The sequence below is a fragment of the Theobroma cacao genome, chromosome 7 (genome assembly GCF_000208745.1).
Source record: "Theobroma cacao cultivar B97-61/B2 chromosome 7, Criollo_cocoa_genome_V2, whole genome shotgun sequence".
Lineage (NCBI taxonomy): Eukaryota > Viridiplantae > Streptophyta > Magnoliopsida > Malvales > Malvaceae > Theobroma > Theobroma cacao.
The window spans coordinates 8,710,255-8,727,774 of record NC_030856.1 but is presented as its reverse complement, the minus strand read 5'-3'; positions in this window follow the sequence as shown (position 1 = coordinate 8,727,774).

The following is a 17,520-nucleotide window of genomic DNA, read 5'->3' as shown; positions in this document are numbered from 1 at the left end:
ATTACAAAGACAGCTGATATAGCTAAGCATCCCAATACAACAGCCATGTTCCCCATTTTGAAATTTCTTTTCTGAGAAAAATAACTATAACCCCTACACTTACAATCATCAAGTATGATTTTTCATTTTACTTAGCCAATATTTTTTACATATATATTCAATAAATGAAATGTTTACAAAAATTTATATACTCAAAACACATGTTTATTTAAGAAAAAAATTTATAATCTCAAGTAAATAGTACTTTGACTAAATATCTAGATATAAGGAAAAATTTGATAATGAACTACTATTATTTACAAAAATTGGCATTATATGTTTTAATATCATTAATTTTATTTTTTGGGATTAGGTCAACTACGATTAAAGCGAAATGATTATTGAGAAGAGAGTCATGAGGTCTAGTTCATGCATCACTACAAATCAATTGTCAATAACTACTAGGATTATTTTTGTTTACTTCTATCGTATATTAATTACAATTTTCAATCTCACATATTGTTACCATTTTTTTCTCAAGCATAAAGAAAGAAAAACATTATAAAAAAACATGAGGAAGCAAATGTGGCATCTACACCAATCTCATCGCAAGAAAGTGTTGCAACTATAACCAAGAAAAGAAAAGAAAAAGATTGATAATGAGAATATTATCACCAAGTGCACTAATACTGTTATGTTTTTTAATTTTTAGCATTTCAAACTTGACAATTATAAATTTTTAATTTTTTTGACATCACATAGATGTAGCTGAGGGCCATTTTCTTGGTTTTTGTTTTAATGCCATTTAACATGCATTGACCAATTATTGCAACTGATATTACACATCATGAAATGTGTTTAGAGGAAAATGTAACTTGTGTCTTCATAAGTGATCCATCTCTTATGATGCTTGTGGTCCTCTTGTTTTTTAAATTTAATTATGCTCTTGTGCACTACCTTTGGTTTTGTTATTGACTAGTAAAAACTACTTGTTATCATGTAAAAAGTTTTGAACATTTCAAATACAAAGAACAGCAAGTTCAACAAAATAGTCGTTGTTTAATTTATCAAGTGTAATCAATTAGTTGATTATTATTATCTTGATTTTAGGTTCAGTTCAATCTAAAATAAAATAGAACTTTTTTGAAAGAAAAAAAATGATGTTTTTTTAATTCAGCAATTGCAACCTCAATTTTATGTCACACTAGTCTTTTGCTATGTCAGCCTTTTGTCATGTCTGCACATAGTCAACATCAGGTAAGCAAGAAGTACTACATCAGTATACTTAATTATTAAACTTAACAGTATTAGAGTTAAGGATTGAAATTAATAATTTGACAAAGTATAAGATCTAATTTATACAAATTATTGTACAAAAACTAAAATCGTACTTTTTGTAGAATATAAAAACTAATTGTATAATTTAAGCATTTTTAAATTATTAAAATATTTTAATATAATAATTTTGTATTACTATAATAATATCTTAGGGTTTTATTTTAATTAATCCCAAAAACAATAATTATTCTCAGTAATTACATATTGCTCAAAGATGGTTTCATTGATGAGTTTGGTAGTTGGATTGATAATCAATGGCGTTGGAATATTGAGCTTCATAGGAATATCTTTGGATGGGAGCGTGATCAGTGGGAGAGCTTTAATAATTTGATAAATGTGCAAACTCTTAATATTAATTTCAAGATTTGCTCATCTGGAAAGGCAGCCTTTTAGGCAACTATTCTCCTAGCTCCTTTTGCCGACAAGTCCTCACTTCCCAATCTCAACTTGCTGAACATTGGAAACGTATCTAGTCTTGCCTGGACCCCCTCACAATTGAGTGCCTATGCTGGCAAATTTTGCATGGGCGATTGGCTGTGAAAGACGTCCTTGCCCGGCGTGGTATTATCGGAGTGGATACAGCGACGTGCCTTCTCTGCCGAGGTGAAATCGAAACAGTGAGTCACCTGTTTTTCAATTGTGGCAAGTCTTGGCTCTTATGGCTACGGAGGGGTGCCCTTTGGAATGTTCATTTGATGTATCATAATGACCCCCGGATCTGCTTTCTTTCATGACTGGACGTGGCTAGCTCTCTTAATAATGGGCTAATTTGATCAATGGCTTGGTATGCAATCTTATGGGCCATCTGGACCACTAGAAATGAAGTAATTTTTCAAGGTAAAATATGGGATGATTAGCAGGATTTTGAGTTAACAAAGCTGCAAGTTGCGTGGTGGGCTAATGCCAAATGGCTTGATCACAATATCTCCATAGGTGACTTGACTAGATCTCCGAACGCTGGAACTACTCCTGCTAGATGTAAGCAAACCTCAAATACAATATCTTGGTCCAAACCACGGGCGGGGAGTCTCAACTTTAACACAGATAAAGCCTGGCGAGGTTGCCCAGGTGACTCGGGAATTGGAGGCATCTTGCTCAATGGGCACGGGGATGTCCTTATTCTCTTCTCAAAATCTATTGGGGTGTGCGATTCAAATAAGACTGAGCTGATGGCTGTTACGGAGGCTGCTCTCATTTACGCTGCGTCTAGGTGGTGTACCTCTAATCCCCTTCTTATTGAATCTGATAACAAAAATGTTGTTACTTGGATCAGTTACCTTAACAAGGTGCCATGGAGATTGAGACAGCTGATTGCTCAAACTCTTCAATATTCTCGGCAAAATTAAAAAGTGGGACATCAAGCACACCTTGCGATCAGCGAATAACGAAGCAGATGCATTGGCTAAAGAGGGCGTTCTCAGGATTATTGATTTACTGTGGAGCCTTGATGTTGGATCTGCACAGCAGATGGAGTCTTGGTAATTAATGCATGCAAAGTCCACGTTCTGCTAATGGCGAACCTGATTTACCGGCAAAAGATGGTGTAATCAGGTCTAGTGATTTACTTTGGCTCTTCCATGCTGCTAACTGATTTCCTTTTTTGCCTGCTTCTATCTGCTTTCCATTGAATGTCTTTGCTTGTTGACTTCACTGGAATCTTTGTATATGTACAAATTGGTAATCTGCTCTGTTTTGGTTTCTGGAAGGATTTATGTGCTTTGTGAAATCCTTCATCTGCTGGTTCCCTGTTAATTTTTGTAACGTAGTGAATGTGTTTTTGTTCAGGGATCCAACTCTCCCTTCTTTTGGTATAGTAATACAACCATCTTGCTGCTTCTCAAAAAAAAATAATTACATATTGCTTTAATTTGGAGGTGGACGAAGATAATCAAGTGGTGTTGTGGTCCATAACAGCGAGTGGCACCTAGCCGTTGAGAGCATGGGTAGTTTAGTCATTTTAAAAAAAATTAATTACATTTAGAATTTTAGAACAGAATGTATAGTTTGAATAGTAATGGATTTGAGATGAATTAAGTTGACACTTTAAAGGCTTGGAGGTAATTTACCCTAAATTATGTCACTGTGCTCCAAATTAAAGTGTTAAAACATGGTTGGATTAACCCAAAAGATTGAGTTGTTAGCAAAATGATTCAATTTTTATATTTAAGTTCTAATAGACTTTTTTCTTTCTTTTGCAAATAGAAGAAGAATGATCCAATTTTTATATTTATGTTCAAATAGTTTTATTTTTTATAAAAAAAAAATGCTCTTTCAATAGCAACAATTGCGAGTGGAATGGATGACTGATAGTTTATGCACATGAATTTAACTACAGAATAAAGTTGTAAGCTCCATGGAGGAAAAGAGTATTTACATAGTAAGGCCTAATGGACATGATACTAAAAAATTAAATGGAAAAAAATGAAGGAGATTTTCAAGATTTAAACACGAAGATCTCTATTCTAATTCTGATATTATAAAAATCACAATATATTATGAGTTTATGACGCCAAAGGAATGGTGGTGGTTGTGATATGACAAAGGGGAAGGAGAAAGAAACTTGGGAAAGAAGAATAGAAAGGAGAGCAAAACATGAAGCAAAAACAAAACAGGAATGGAAACAAAGAAAAAAAAACTGAGATTAAAAATATTTGTAAAAGCTTTTGATTGTAATTATTCAATACACTTGAGCTTAGACAAAATAAAATCCCTGTTAAGATTTTATTCTAGACTCGTCGGACTACAGCTTTAAAAAGTAATAACAACCAATACTATTATAGGTTAGCCCAAAAGCAAGTTTTAACATAATAATTACGTTTGAATATATTTATTATGATTTATGAGTCAAAAAGAATATTAGTATCTTATAAATGGGTGATGGAAGTTTAAAATTAAAATTCTACCAGTGGATTTAAGCATTTATACTAATATTTATTTGATATGAATTATTTTTTATACATCACAGACAAAATTTTTAAATTTCAAAAATTAATTTATGCAAAAACATATACTTATAAACGTTATAATGATTACTTACTCAAATTTAAAATCTCTATCCAAATCCCACTTCGTTTTAACTACTTAAATTAAGCACAAATAACCATTACTTACTTTTCAAATATATATAATTTTGAATTACATAAAATTACTGAGTCATATAAATTCCAACTCATGTCCCATTTCAAAATATTAGTTTAATACTCCAAGTTAAAATTTCAAGTTCTAATTGCTAGTTGAAGATCCCTTCGGTAAATTCTTCTAACACTATTTAAGCAAAAAAAATTGACAACATGCTCATTTTTTTTTTCTCTATCTTCATTACTTACAATCAATGAAATCCTCATACCCCTCCGTCCCACTCTCCTCTGCTCCATCTTTTTCCAATTTTCCCTTCCACTCATAGTTTCCAAACATAGTTAGGCTTAACAAATTCCACCTAGGTAACTTTGCCCCTCAAAAAAAAAATATGATAGAAAGGACTTATTACAAAAGATTCTTATTGGGCTCAATTGGATTGTAGTGATTGGGTGTTGGAGGATTTAAACTATGGCTTTCAAGGAGGATCTATACATTTACTATTTAACTCTAAACTCTACAGTGATAGTAAGCTTATGGCAACATCGATCCTTTGCAGGGTCATTTTTATCTTGATATCCACTATTGGGCTATGTGGATGATGGTTTGTACTAATTAGTAAGAATGTCAAACTTAAACTCCAACAATCCACTGTCTTACTAACCAAACCTGTCCACCCCTTCACCCGCTAAAAGACGGTCTCTTTTTGTCCTTTTTCCTCAAGACCTATGTTACTTGGATCCTCTTCTGATCCCCTCCATTAATTAAATTAAAAAACCCTTTTCTCTTCTTTCATGTGCAAATCATCAACTCCCTCTATCTTTATCCCTCATATATTTTATTCCCCTTCCTCATGAGACAATTAAAGCTATGAATTTCTTATCATATTTTCTTCTTATTTTACTGCTCTCCCATCTCTTTCATCATTCAGCTTTGGCCATGAGAAAACTTGAAGGTACTCTCTGTCTCTCTCTCCTTTTTCTTATCAATATTGATTACCTAGTTAATTTGAAATGGTTTTTGTGCTTTAGATTTTGGGATTGATAAAGCTAGAGAATCATCTATGGATCTTGATGATCAGGATACAGTAAGAATTAATCTTTGATTTTTGCAATCTCTCTTTATTCATTTTCCTTTTGCTTTTCTGTTCATGTTTTATAATCTCATTCATTTCCGAAAGGAAAATGAAAAAGCAATTGCATATCTCTTTTACCCTTTGCTAGGTATAATCTATTACTTAATTGTTTTTTACTTGCCTCTAAATGCAGCCATTTATTGGAGGTGACTATCATTTTAAAAGGAAAGAGTTGCATGAAGTGCACTCAGGACCAAATCCAATTAGCAATTCAGTCCCCAAAAAAAGATTGAAAACGAAATTGAGAAGAATAATCCCATAGCTTAATTTTCTTTCACTTTTTGTAATTTTTTTTTACAGAAAAGCAAAAGGTTTGTAATTAATTGGGAATTAAGATTACCTACTGTTATAAGTAGTTTGTCAATAAAAATATTATCCTTGCTTTATTTTTATATATATAAATATCAATAAAACATCATCATGATCATCAAATCATGACAAATCTCTCTGTTCTGTGCTAATTTTTCAGTACGTACGAGGTTCCCCAGTCATGATGCAGAAAATATTATGTTGTAATGATTATCACCTTCATTATTAACCCATACTTATTGTTTTTGTTTTGCTTATAATTTAGTATTAATTCCATTAGTTTCTGTCTTATCCCCACCTTCTTCTTCTCCCTCTTTATGTGTCTATTTTAATTTATTAATTGATAGGAAAAGAAATTGCTGAATTTGGGAGTTCCTTCTAATTATTAGTTACAGCAGATGGATTAAACTATTATTAGATATAACTGATTTGATAACAGTAAAACATAAAAAGCCAAATATAGAAGTGACTAATTATTTATTATCACATATCATTATTCATTAGTGATATACATGTTGATCCCATGGCCTAAACTCTATATTAATTATGTGAGATCTTTCTCATATCAGTGTTAACTTGAGTGGTATATGGAAGTATGGGTGAATGTGCTTCCAGCTTCCTTTTATATTGAAAAAGCAATGTACCAAAGCTCTTTAATTTCCTGCTGAATTAGTAGAATTGTCAGGTCAAAGACCAAGACTAATGATTTTGCTCGGTCCATTAGCTACAAGAAAATAAATTAAAGATAAAGTGGCAAAATTGTTCTTTTGTTCAGTCAAGAAAAAGTGATTGAAGGGAATATTGTTTTTATAATTTTTCCTTTTTCCCTAAATTCATTTGGTTTAAAAGGAACAAAAATTTTATTGTACTTTTGAGAGGATAATTTTTTTGAATATTTTGTCAATTCACTAATCCTTTTCTCATTTATTTATTTTAAGATTGAAATAAATCTATAGTAATATAAAGTTATTGACTAAATTTTTTTTCATAGCAATTAATTAAGTGTATAATATATATAGATTAAGTACGGATATTGGAAAATTTTTCAATTCATGAAAATAGTCATATTTGTTTTTTATATTTTTAAATTATCATTTAAAATTTTTTATTGTTAATATTAGTAGGATTTATCTAATTTGTAAATGTATAAGAATTTTAATTGCATCAAGTGACTTTCATTAAGAATATTTTTTTGTTATACATGTTAATAAGATTTATTCAATTTGTAAATAAAAATTCTAATTGCATTAAATGACTTTCATTAAGAAATTGTTTTTTCTTGATTCTAATAATATTGAATAATTCATAGATTAATATTATAAAGTGTCAATTATATATAATTGAAACCTTAATTGTCTTTTATATATAATTGTTATTTAAAAATAATTTTTTTTTAAAAAAAAAAGTCTTTACTAGCAACATATATGACAATAAATACTAGTCTCTTCTAAAAATAAGAAAAATTAATTAAGTAAAATTCTTTAGGTAAAGTTAGTGAAATTCTAAATTAAATACAGTTAAAGCAAAACTAAAATTGAAATCATAACCAATAATTAAGTAGATGAAGTACAAATACGAGATCAATAATTTATACAAAATTACTCAAAAATAAATAAATAAATATGTAATGACATGATTTATTCTATTAATATTTATGCGTCCATAGTGTATCAAATATTAACTTATTCTTAAATTATGGATGCGGGCTATACCTAGGAACAGTGTTAACTCACATGCAGAACATGTCCATTTGCTTTCAAAAGTAAAACAAATCAGTCAATATTAGGCAATAATTTCAAACATACTTTAGTAAAGTTAAAAAAGGAAAGCTGCATATTTACTTTTCGACTTATGACTTTCACTATTTATGTTCTTGGAAAATGCTTCTCTTATTACTTTGATAAGTCAATTTCAAAAAAATGTGTCTTCGATGTGATAAATTATGGAGGGCCCATACTGATTACCACAATGAAACCCTTAGAACCATATTATGAGTTTGGATCAAATTATGTAATTATTTATGTACTTTATAAAAAAATATGAATTTAATTTTTGAATAACAATTTGTGTAAATTGAATTTTATATTTTATATTTATTAATTTTAATTTTAATCTTAACATTATTAAATTTTCACCATTAAATATGGTAGTACAAAACTAAGTGAAAATAATATTAATCATTACCGGTAATTGATTTATAGTAATGCATGAATTAGAATTTGTGACTCTCTTCCGAATAATTATTTCACTATGTCTTTTAGATTTTTAAAATGAATAAAAATTACTATCAACACAGTCAATATCACGTCAGCATGATAAATGTTATATCAACTTATAGTCAATGTCAAATCAGTAAGAAAATATCATATCATTTCAATCAATATCATCTCAATTTGATCAAAACATCAAGTCAATATATTTAACAGTGAAAATTTAACAAAATTAATTAAAATTTAGATTTAAATTTATAAATTAAAAAAATATAAAAATTTAATTTATATAAATTATTATATAAAGACCAAATTCACATTTTTTATAGATCGTATAGAGATTAATTGCATAATTTGATGAATGAATTTGCTATAAGTCAATTTATTAAATTTTTATAAGTTTCTATAAGTTATAAAATTGTTTTCCAGCTTAAAAAGGTGGCAATTGTCAAATTAAGTCCTTGTCGACTGTGGCGAGCTGAGAGTGATAGCAATAATTGTAGTGAAACAATGTGCCTCTCTCAATTATTGAAATGGACTAAGATTAGAAGATTGGAGCTTCATTGTTTGTGCGTGAGAATCTTTGTTCTAATTCACACAAATCCCACATCACCGCACGTCGGTAAACATCAAAAGATATTATTGGTACATAGATTTGACCTGTTAACTCCTCAAAAATCATCTCTGTTAGTTAGTACTTTTCGATAACGATCCAATGGAACTATAAATTGTATAAGTTTTTGTGTCGGTAATAAATAATTTTTTTTTGGATACATATAAGAAAGAGTATGAATTCGAATCTTGAACTTTATTCTTTCAAAAGAGATGAGTACAATAACTATATTAAATTTTAATTAACATATGAATAGTATATAATAATTTTAGTCTAATTTTGTATCGAACTACAATTCCGTTTTTCTTTTAATTGAATCGTGTAATAAGCTATAATAATCTTACTCACTAAATTTTTTGTTTATGATTCTATTTAATGAGTTTTGCTCCTTTTTATTATTTGTTATCATCATTTGTTTTTAAATACATTCATCACCATTGTTCAGATGTATAAAATTTATCCAAAATTGAGGATTCCATACACATGAATAAGATGATTACAGCTACATTGAAAAGTATGTAAAAAGAAACAATGAAAGGGAGTCAAACCATTTATGGACCTACAATAGAGATCACTCAAGTACTATTTAGTTTAGATGATTGGCCCTTATAAATATGAAATAAGAAACAACAAAGTAAACCAAATAGATTGATGGTTGGCTCCGAAATATACAACTTTATGGAATTACAAGAGCAAAGAGAAAAGACTTGCTGACCCAATTAAAGTTAAATGAAGGAAAAAGAGAGAAAGACAAAGGAAATCCTCATTTCATATATATTTCCCACCATATTGCTTTTAAGGAGAATTGACATATGGAGTCCATCCTTTATACTTATCTCTCAAAGATTTTGCCGACTATTTAATAACCTTTCAAAAGTTTGAAATGAAAAGATTAAAGCATAATCATACTACTCTGAAAAAGTAGATTATTCTCTTCTCTCACCGTTGGCTTTCTTAGGCACAAAGCTGTCACCTTTTACAAAATTAAATTTTGTAAGGTAAATTTTACATGAGCTCATCTTTCAAGTTTTGGGTGTTGTCATTGTGGTGTCAATGTTCTAAAAGCTTCAATTTATTTTCTCAACACTATGTTAAAAATTTTCATTAATTTGATTATCTTTTATGGTTAGTCCAATTAAATGTTGACACATCAATTATTGTATTTACATGATTTCACAAGAATATTGAACTTGTGCAATATGTAAATATTTTGACATGTAATTATTTATCAGATTTAACAAAATAAGAAAGATCGTTGTTATATAAAAGTTGAAATTGACGTTATTTACTTTTCATGTCATTATATTTATTTTTTTTTATAATTGTAAGAGAGAAATTCAAACTCTACTCTTTAGGTAAAAAGATTATACATCAACCAAATGCTTGGATGCATCATTATGTTTATTATTGTCTTTTTATAAATTTTTTAGAACTATTTACCATTACCTTTTTCATTGTATGATTTTATCTCTCCCAACTCATTGTCTACACTAACCCTCTCATCCTCACATTCCTCACCCATGGCAATAGTCAATCAATTTGCATCACTCTTACGCCAACTTATCTAGCATCATCCCTCTTTTTCTTATCTAATGTCACAATTAATCCAACTCATTTACACACCCTTTATCACAGTATATCTCCATATAATGAAATTTTAATATTACTTTTTACTTTGAATTTTGATTGATTTGGATTGAAATCGAGTCTCTAACAAAAAAAGAGGATTGAAACTAGGCAATTCTGTATTCTATAAATGAGAGAACAATGAAAGGCAAAGGAAGCCAAATGATTCCAGGCAGTCTTTTCCTTTCTTTTTCACTTCTGCATCGCAGATCTCTGTTCACTAAAACAGGAGCAGCCTTATGTCATTCAATCAAAGTTAGTGCTTTGCTTTCTTATCATCAATGATGACAACTTGTTTTGACGGCGCATTTTTATGGCAATTCTAATGGTCCATCAATTTGCCATGGGGTAGCAAGTTAGAGTAGCTCAAAATTAGCAACTTCTCATGGCAATTCTTATTATCAACTTAAAGTGCATTCTTATGAAACGGCATCACAAGTTCATTTGCAATTTCCTTTCCTAACAGAGCTAAACGAAATTAAAAAAAAAAAACTCCTTACTCTTCTCTTAAAGACCTGTGCTGTACATAGAAACAGCCAAAACTTAAAGAAATCAACAAGCATAAAAATTTTATTATCCCTTTGCACAAACCAGATGTTTTATATTAGCAAAAGTCTTTAGCAAATAGATAAAGACTTCGGATGATATGATAATTTTGTGTTAATAAAATTAGCTTTTAAAAAAATTTCTTATGGTAAATGTTGTCCTTGTCTAGGCTAACCCAATGCCAAAAGCTTCAACAAGGCCACAACGAGGCTCCTTAATTGCCATATTTGGGCTCCAATGAAACTAACAAGGCTGACCCATTAAACTTAATTAACAACACACGCTTTTTAACTTTAACAAGCAAGAATCGAAGAGTAGGCAAACGAAATCGAGAGTAGATTCGACCGATCAAAGAAAAGTAAAAGCAAAAGGCATTAAGGCAAGCGAAAATCCAAGGTGAGGTACCAGAAGCAGATGATAGAGGGAAACTGAAGGTAGGGAGAGGGAAGCTGGAAACACAGGCGGTTTGCCCCAAGATATATCTCTGAAAATACTAAAAGATAAATACATGTGTCAGACTATGAAAAGGTCTGCGCATGAAATCCATTATATTAAGATTGAAGATAAATTATCTTGGTCCCCTTAGAATTTGATTATAATTCACTTTAAATCCATTAATATGGAAAATGGATACTCTATCTTAAAATAATATATATAATTAAACACATAAATTTTATGTTAGTTGTTTTTATTTCAGTGACATGATGTCAGTTTTATGACCATTTTATCCTTCTTGCATCAAAAAAATAACAAAGTTAGATTTTAAATTCCAAACTCAGAATCTAAACAAACTAAAAAGGCAGATTTTATTTTTGTTTTTCTCTTATACATACATATATATATAATATTCGAGTATTTAATTCAATAATTAATACATAATTTCTTATTTAATGACAAAGATTCAAATTTTTTTTCTTAATCAAACATATATAATCCTAATAAAACAATTGCGAATTTCGAATTCAACTTCATTTTCTTACCTTTTCTTATTAATATTTTTCAGTGCATCACTTATCATGTAAAATTTATAATTCAGTTGTGCAAATATATTAATCATGTAATTGACGGGTGCATCAAAAGGTATTGATCAAAAACCATTATCTCTACGCTGAGATTTTAACTTAAAAATTTTGCGAATTGCAAGCTGAACCTGCAAATGTGTTTATTGTAATGAGAGAATTCGATAAAAATAAACATATGCAAAAGCAAAATGGATTGCAATTCAAGTCCATGGGCTACGACCCACCAAAATTGGGTCCAAAAGCATGCCTAAACTTTCTTCCAACATCCAACAACCGTCACCTACATCGACCTCTGGATGGCGATTCCTGAGACATGATTCGTGGACTAGCTTGTAGCTGTGGTTGTTATACATTGATGGCAAGAGAAAAAAGGTTTTGAGAAGACGAAATTGATGACCATTCTTCGAGGGCAAAATGATTGGCTTAAAGTGGTTTAGATATTCAAAGACAACAAAGAGCCAATCCATCCCTCAAGACATTCGTTTGTCTTTCTTGAATACTTTGGAGACACATGGTTTTGATTGGCTTCAACTTTCTCTGATCTGGCCCTTCCCCTTTTTCTTTTTATCGTAATAACATATTTAGTTTAAACAACTTAACCTACAAAACATTTTTCCTATCTAGAAATAATTATTTTAATTGAAATCATAAACAACAAATGTCAAGCTTTTTGTATGAATGTTATTCTTTCGACAAGTTATTTTATTTTACATATTATTCATTTAATAATTTTATTTTATCAATTTATCGATTTTAATACTCAAATTTATTTTCTTTTTCTTGATTAAAAGAAAAAAAACCAAATGAACCACAATCTCGTAAGATCTGATATTACAAGTCACTTATGCAGCTTTCTCAAATTGAATTTTTAATTAATTATTTTTAACGCGCAAGAGATATTATGAACTTCACTTTAAAAAACTCTACCTACCTTTAAAAAAAAAACAAACTCTACCTAAATTTTTTCCTTCAATTTTATTTTCACCACTTTTAAAAAAAATAAAGAATATGCTTTTATGTTCAAGGCTTGTAAAGGACAGAATATTTAATGTTCTCTAACCAGTTGGAAAGTAAGCAAGGAAATATCTATGGCTACTAAGGTTGAGAAGAACTACGATGCCCCTCCAAAGCAGGCAAACTTCCAAGTGGTCCATCATACAAATAATTCCCTGCAACCAATAATGTTCATAGTGATTTGTACAGGACAATGGGACACCCCCATTGAAATCTACAAAGCAAAGCAACTTTATATCCAGTTCAGAGGATTTTCCTCCAAAATCATTGTTTATGGCAACCCACCATTTGAATTATCTTTGGGATTTGTAACCATTTTATTATTATTGCAATTGTTTCATATGGCTTGGATTATTGCAACTCATAATAAAAAACCTATGGAATATTATGGTATAATTGAATGTGTGCCAGTTGCTCCTTGCCATGTAGAAAGAGAACTAAAACATATAGTATCATTTCAGAAGAAGATAGCTTGTTGTACATCATGTGCTAAAAGACAGGAGCTTCCTCCTACCTTTCCTGCCTCTCCATGATGGAAAAGCCATGCTTGCCTTAAAGAAGTTCCATGACCTGGACAGCTGAACCCATTCTGATGCTTTACTTCCATTACCTTGAAAGAAAGTTACTAAATTTATGTAAACAAGAAAAGCTAGTAAAGGAAAAGGAAAAGAAAAAGAAAGAGAAAACCACATAGAAACTCTTTTATTTGTTTATTTGTTCGTTTTGGTTGGGCATCAAAACTTTCAACATGTGGGTATAATTGGAGGTGATTTGGACAAGACATGAGAACCAGTGGCCCTACATATCTTAAATATTACTTTCTTTGACATAATATTATAAAAAAAATTTAAATTATTTTAAAAAATTTAAATAATTTTTTTTACTTTTAATTAATTTTTAATATTTAGATATTTATAATTAATTAAAAATATTACTTATCATTTTATATCATGTGGTATTAATATGACATATTGACATGTCGTAATGAATGATTATATGATATGTTTTTATGTCATAATAATATAGGCATATGAAAATTTTTACTTTTCACATTAGCGTCACATAAATATAAAATAACAAATGATGTATTAACTTATAATAATTAGTAAATTATTAATTTTAAAAACTTATTTGGTTTAAAATAATAAATATAAAAATTTAATTAAATACAAGAAAAGAATAAGAATTTATTTAAATTCTTTTGATTATGTTTACTTTTTTTTGTTTAAATTATCACAATTAATTTTATATGATCAATTCTTTTAATTTTCATCGTTATCATTTTAAACAATATGATTAATTAAATTTTATAAAATATAAATTTAAAATAACATGACATCAAGGATGTCACACTTAAGCGTTTTAGAAAGTAAGCAAGATGCATTTAAAAAACTCACATTAAACAAATAGGAAAATTCTGATAAACTTATAAACAGTGACGTTGTACACTCTATCAAATTAATTTTTTGGAAGAATGTAATAGGCCTGTGACATAAATGTTACCTAATTTCAATAGGGTATATATTTATTATTAAATTAAATATTTAAGTGTGTAAATAAATTTAGATTAAGAATGGTGTCACGTATGCGTTCGATTAAGATGGGAGAAAGAGACAACAGAAATTCGGTGGGGACGAGACAAATTTGGTTCCTCAATTTTAAAACTTCCATTGTTTGAAGCTTCTAGATGATGTGACCTTTTCTCAAAAATTTTATAATAAGAGTAATAATATACAAATGCAATTACATCTAGTAATATTCTCTACAGTTAGCGCATTATATAATATAAATGTTTTTAATTTCATTTATCATTTATTATTCCGAAATTGCAAAATTAAACATATATGAAATAATTTCAATGACTTTTTTTTTTGCTGAAAAAAATAAAATAAGAACGAAACTGAAATAAGAAGATCAAAAACCCTAGTTAGTTACAATATTATACTACAAAACCATACTTTTAACTCAAAAAATATATCTATTAAATAAAATAACCTTTTCTTATAAATTTAAGATTTATCTTATTTTTTACTGATATAATTAGATTTGTGACAATTAGAAAATTTTTTATTAAATTAATTTTCAAATTTGAAAACCTTATATTGGTATATTTAATACCTATTCAATTTGATAACTAATTTTATTAATTTATTTCGTAGCTATGATACTGCAATTAATGTAACTTTACTAGTTTTTGAATTAATTTAAGACTAATAATTTTATCTTGTGATGAGTGACAAAGATAATGGTTGCATATTTCGAGGAAAAAAATTGACCATTCATTTGTCCTCAATTTTGAGTAAATGTAATTAAATATCAGTATTTGACTTTTCAAATATACTTTTTATATGCTCGATGCATTTATATAAAATTTTGAGAGCGTTTGCTATGGTGTAAGGGAAAGACATTTCATACAATTTAAATGGCTACAATCACTTGGTAGCATTTGGTTGGTAGAAAAAGAATGTAATATGCTTACAATTGTAATCACACTACAAATGAGAGAAGGGAATGTCAGGGAGGGAAAGTAACTTTTCTTTTGCAGAGGAAAAGTTACACATTTTCTTTTACAAATTGACCTTCTCTTCTTCTCCTTGCCGTCTTCACTTCTTTCTTTCCTACCTTCGTCTCCTTCTTTCTTCTCACCTTTTTCTCCTTCTTCTCACCTTGCCTTCTTCTCGTTCTTCTTACTGTCCACATGCCAGGTAGCCTGTCACCAGCATATTTTAGTCAAATTTCACCACCAAATCTAAAAATTAGAGAAATTGAGATTTTGAGTTTTATGAAATCTTAATTTAGATTATAAAAACTTAATTTAGATTTTCAAGAAATTTGAAAGTGTTTTGAGAAAAATTTATGCTTTTAATATCGAAAATTGAGAGAGAAACATTTACATGATTTAGAATCGAAAAAATTTACTAAGGAATTAAGAAGATTTGAGAGGGAAAAATGTTTGGCGCAAACGTAAATAACGCTTAAAATTGAATATCTATCTATAGATTAGGTTCAAACTTTTGACACCTGTTATTTATCTATTGATAGATAGTATAATCTATCGATAGATAATATGATCTATCAATAAAATTTTTTATCTATCAATAGATTTTTCTTTGGATAATATTTTTTATTTTTAATTTTTATAAGTTTAAGGTGAAAAAAATATTTAGTAATTTTATATATTTTAATATTTATATAATTAATATAAAAATATTATGTTATTTTTTTAATGTTATTATTTATTATTTTAATTGCTTAAAATTGAAAAGTAAAGTTTTATATTAAAAATTATAAATTTATTCAACTTATATGTTTTTTATATTTAAGGATAATTTTGTCAATTTACATTACATTTTCAGTAAAATGTTTACAAATCAATCACTATAATATAATCTTTTCAGCAATTACATTCTGTGCAATCATTACTTTCTCTTATTATATCAAATGCTGCAAACTTATATTCCCAACAATCACATTCTCAATAATCATATTTTCAGCAATATACCAAACGCAACTTTTATTTTTTTTCACACACCTAAACTTTAGTATCTCTCATTGTTGTATCATAATGAAAATATTTTATCTTTTAATTACATGCTAATGTAGTTTTGTTTGGTCCCCTAAACTTGGCTCCAGGTTTGACTTCCATCCCATGCATAGTTTTATATAGAGCAGAAAGCAATTCCCATGCACCCCCACCTCCCACTTCCTAGCTATGACTTTTTCTAATGCAACATGCACTATCTTTATTTATGAAGGACTCCATCCTTTATAAACCTAATTTCCTTTTAACTTTTCTCTATCCTTAAATTTCTATTTAAACATAAAGTTGGCTTCTAATTAGTTTTTTTATTTCTTAATTAATACCTACTTAACCTCTCTCTCTCTCTCTCTCTCTCTATATATATATATATATATATATATATGGAAAGATGTTATTGAACCTCCATGGAGTTTCTATAATGTTACTGTCATTTTATATGGATATCTTAATTGGTAGAGGCTCCCTGACCATGCATGGGGCACATTGAAAGATACAACCCTCTTACTGCTGAGGATCATGACGTCCCATCCATTCTAATTGTAGTTTTGTACCTAATTATGTGTATTCTTCCAACTTGTTTCTTGTCAAAGCTGCAGAAGGAACAAAACCTATATCTTTGACAATTAAGTTCTGATTTTCCATTACTGTTCCAATTCAAATTGAGCAGGTTAACTAGATAAGCCTCTCTCCCCTTTCCATCATTGTTCCAATTCTTTTCCCCTTCGATTCCTTGGTCCAAGAATATTCCTGGAAAGGGTCCGGTGAATCATAAACAGTAACCCTTTTTCTAACCTTACTGTTCTGGTCGTAACTCTTTGACCTTAATGCTGTTCTCAGTTTGGCAGCCAAGGAATTAAAAAATACAAATGGGTTAACACGGTAAACATGGGTGGGCTATACAAAGTAAGAGGATTAGTCATCCTTCTAGGATAATATGACTCAATCCTCTCCAAAAAATGGAGGAATATTTTTAATCCAATAGAATTGGATGATAAATTCTTTTATATATTTTTCTTTTATCCTTGAACGTTATATCTAAAAATTGACTTAAGCTTAAGGAAAGGTAGTTTTGACCAATAATTTTTACGTTTTTATATAAATAATTTTTATAA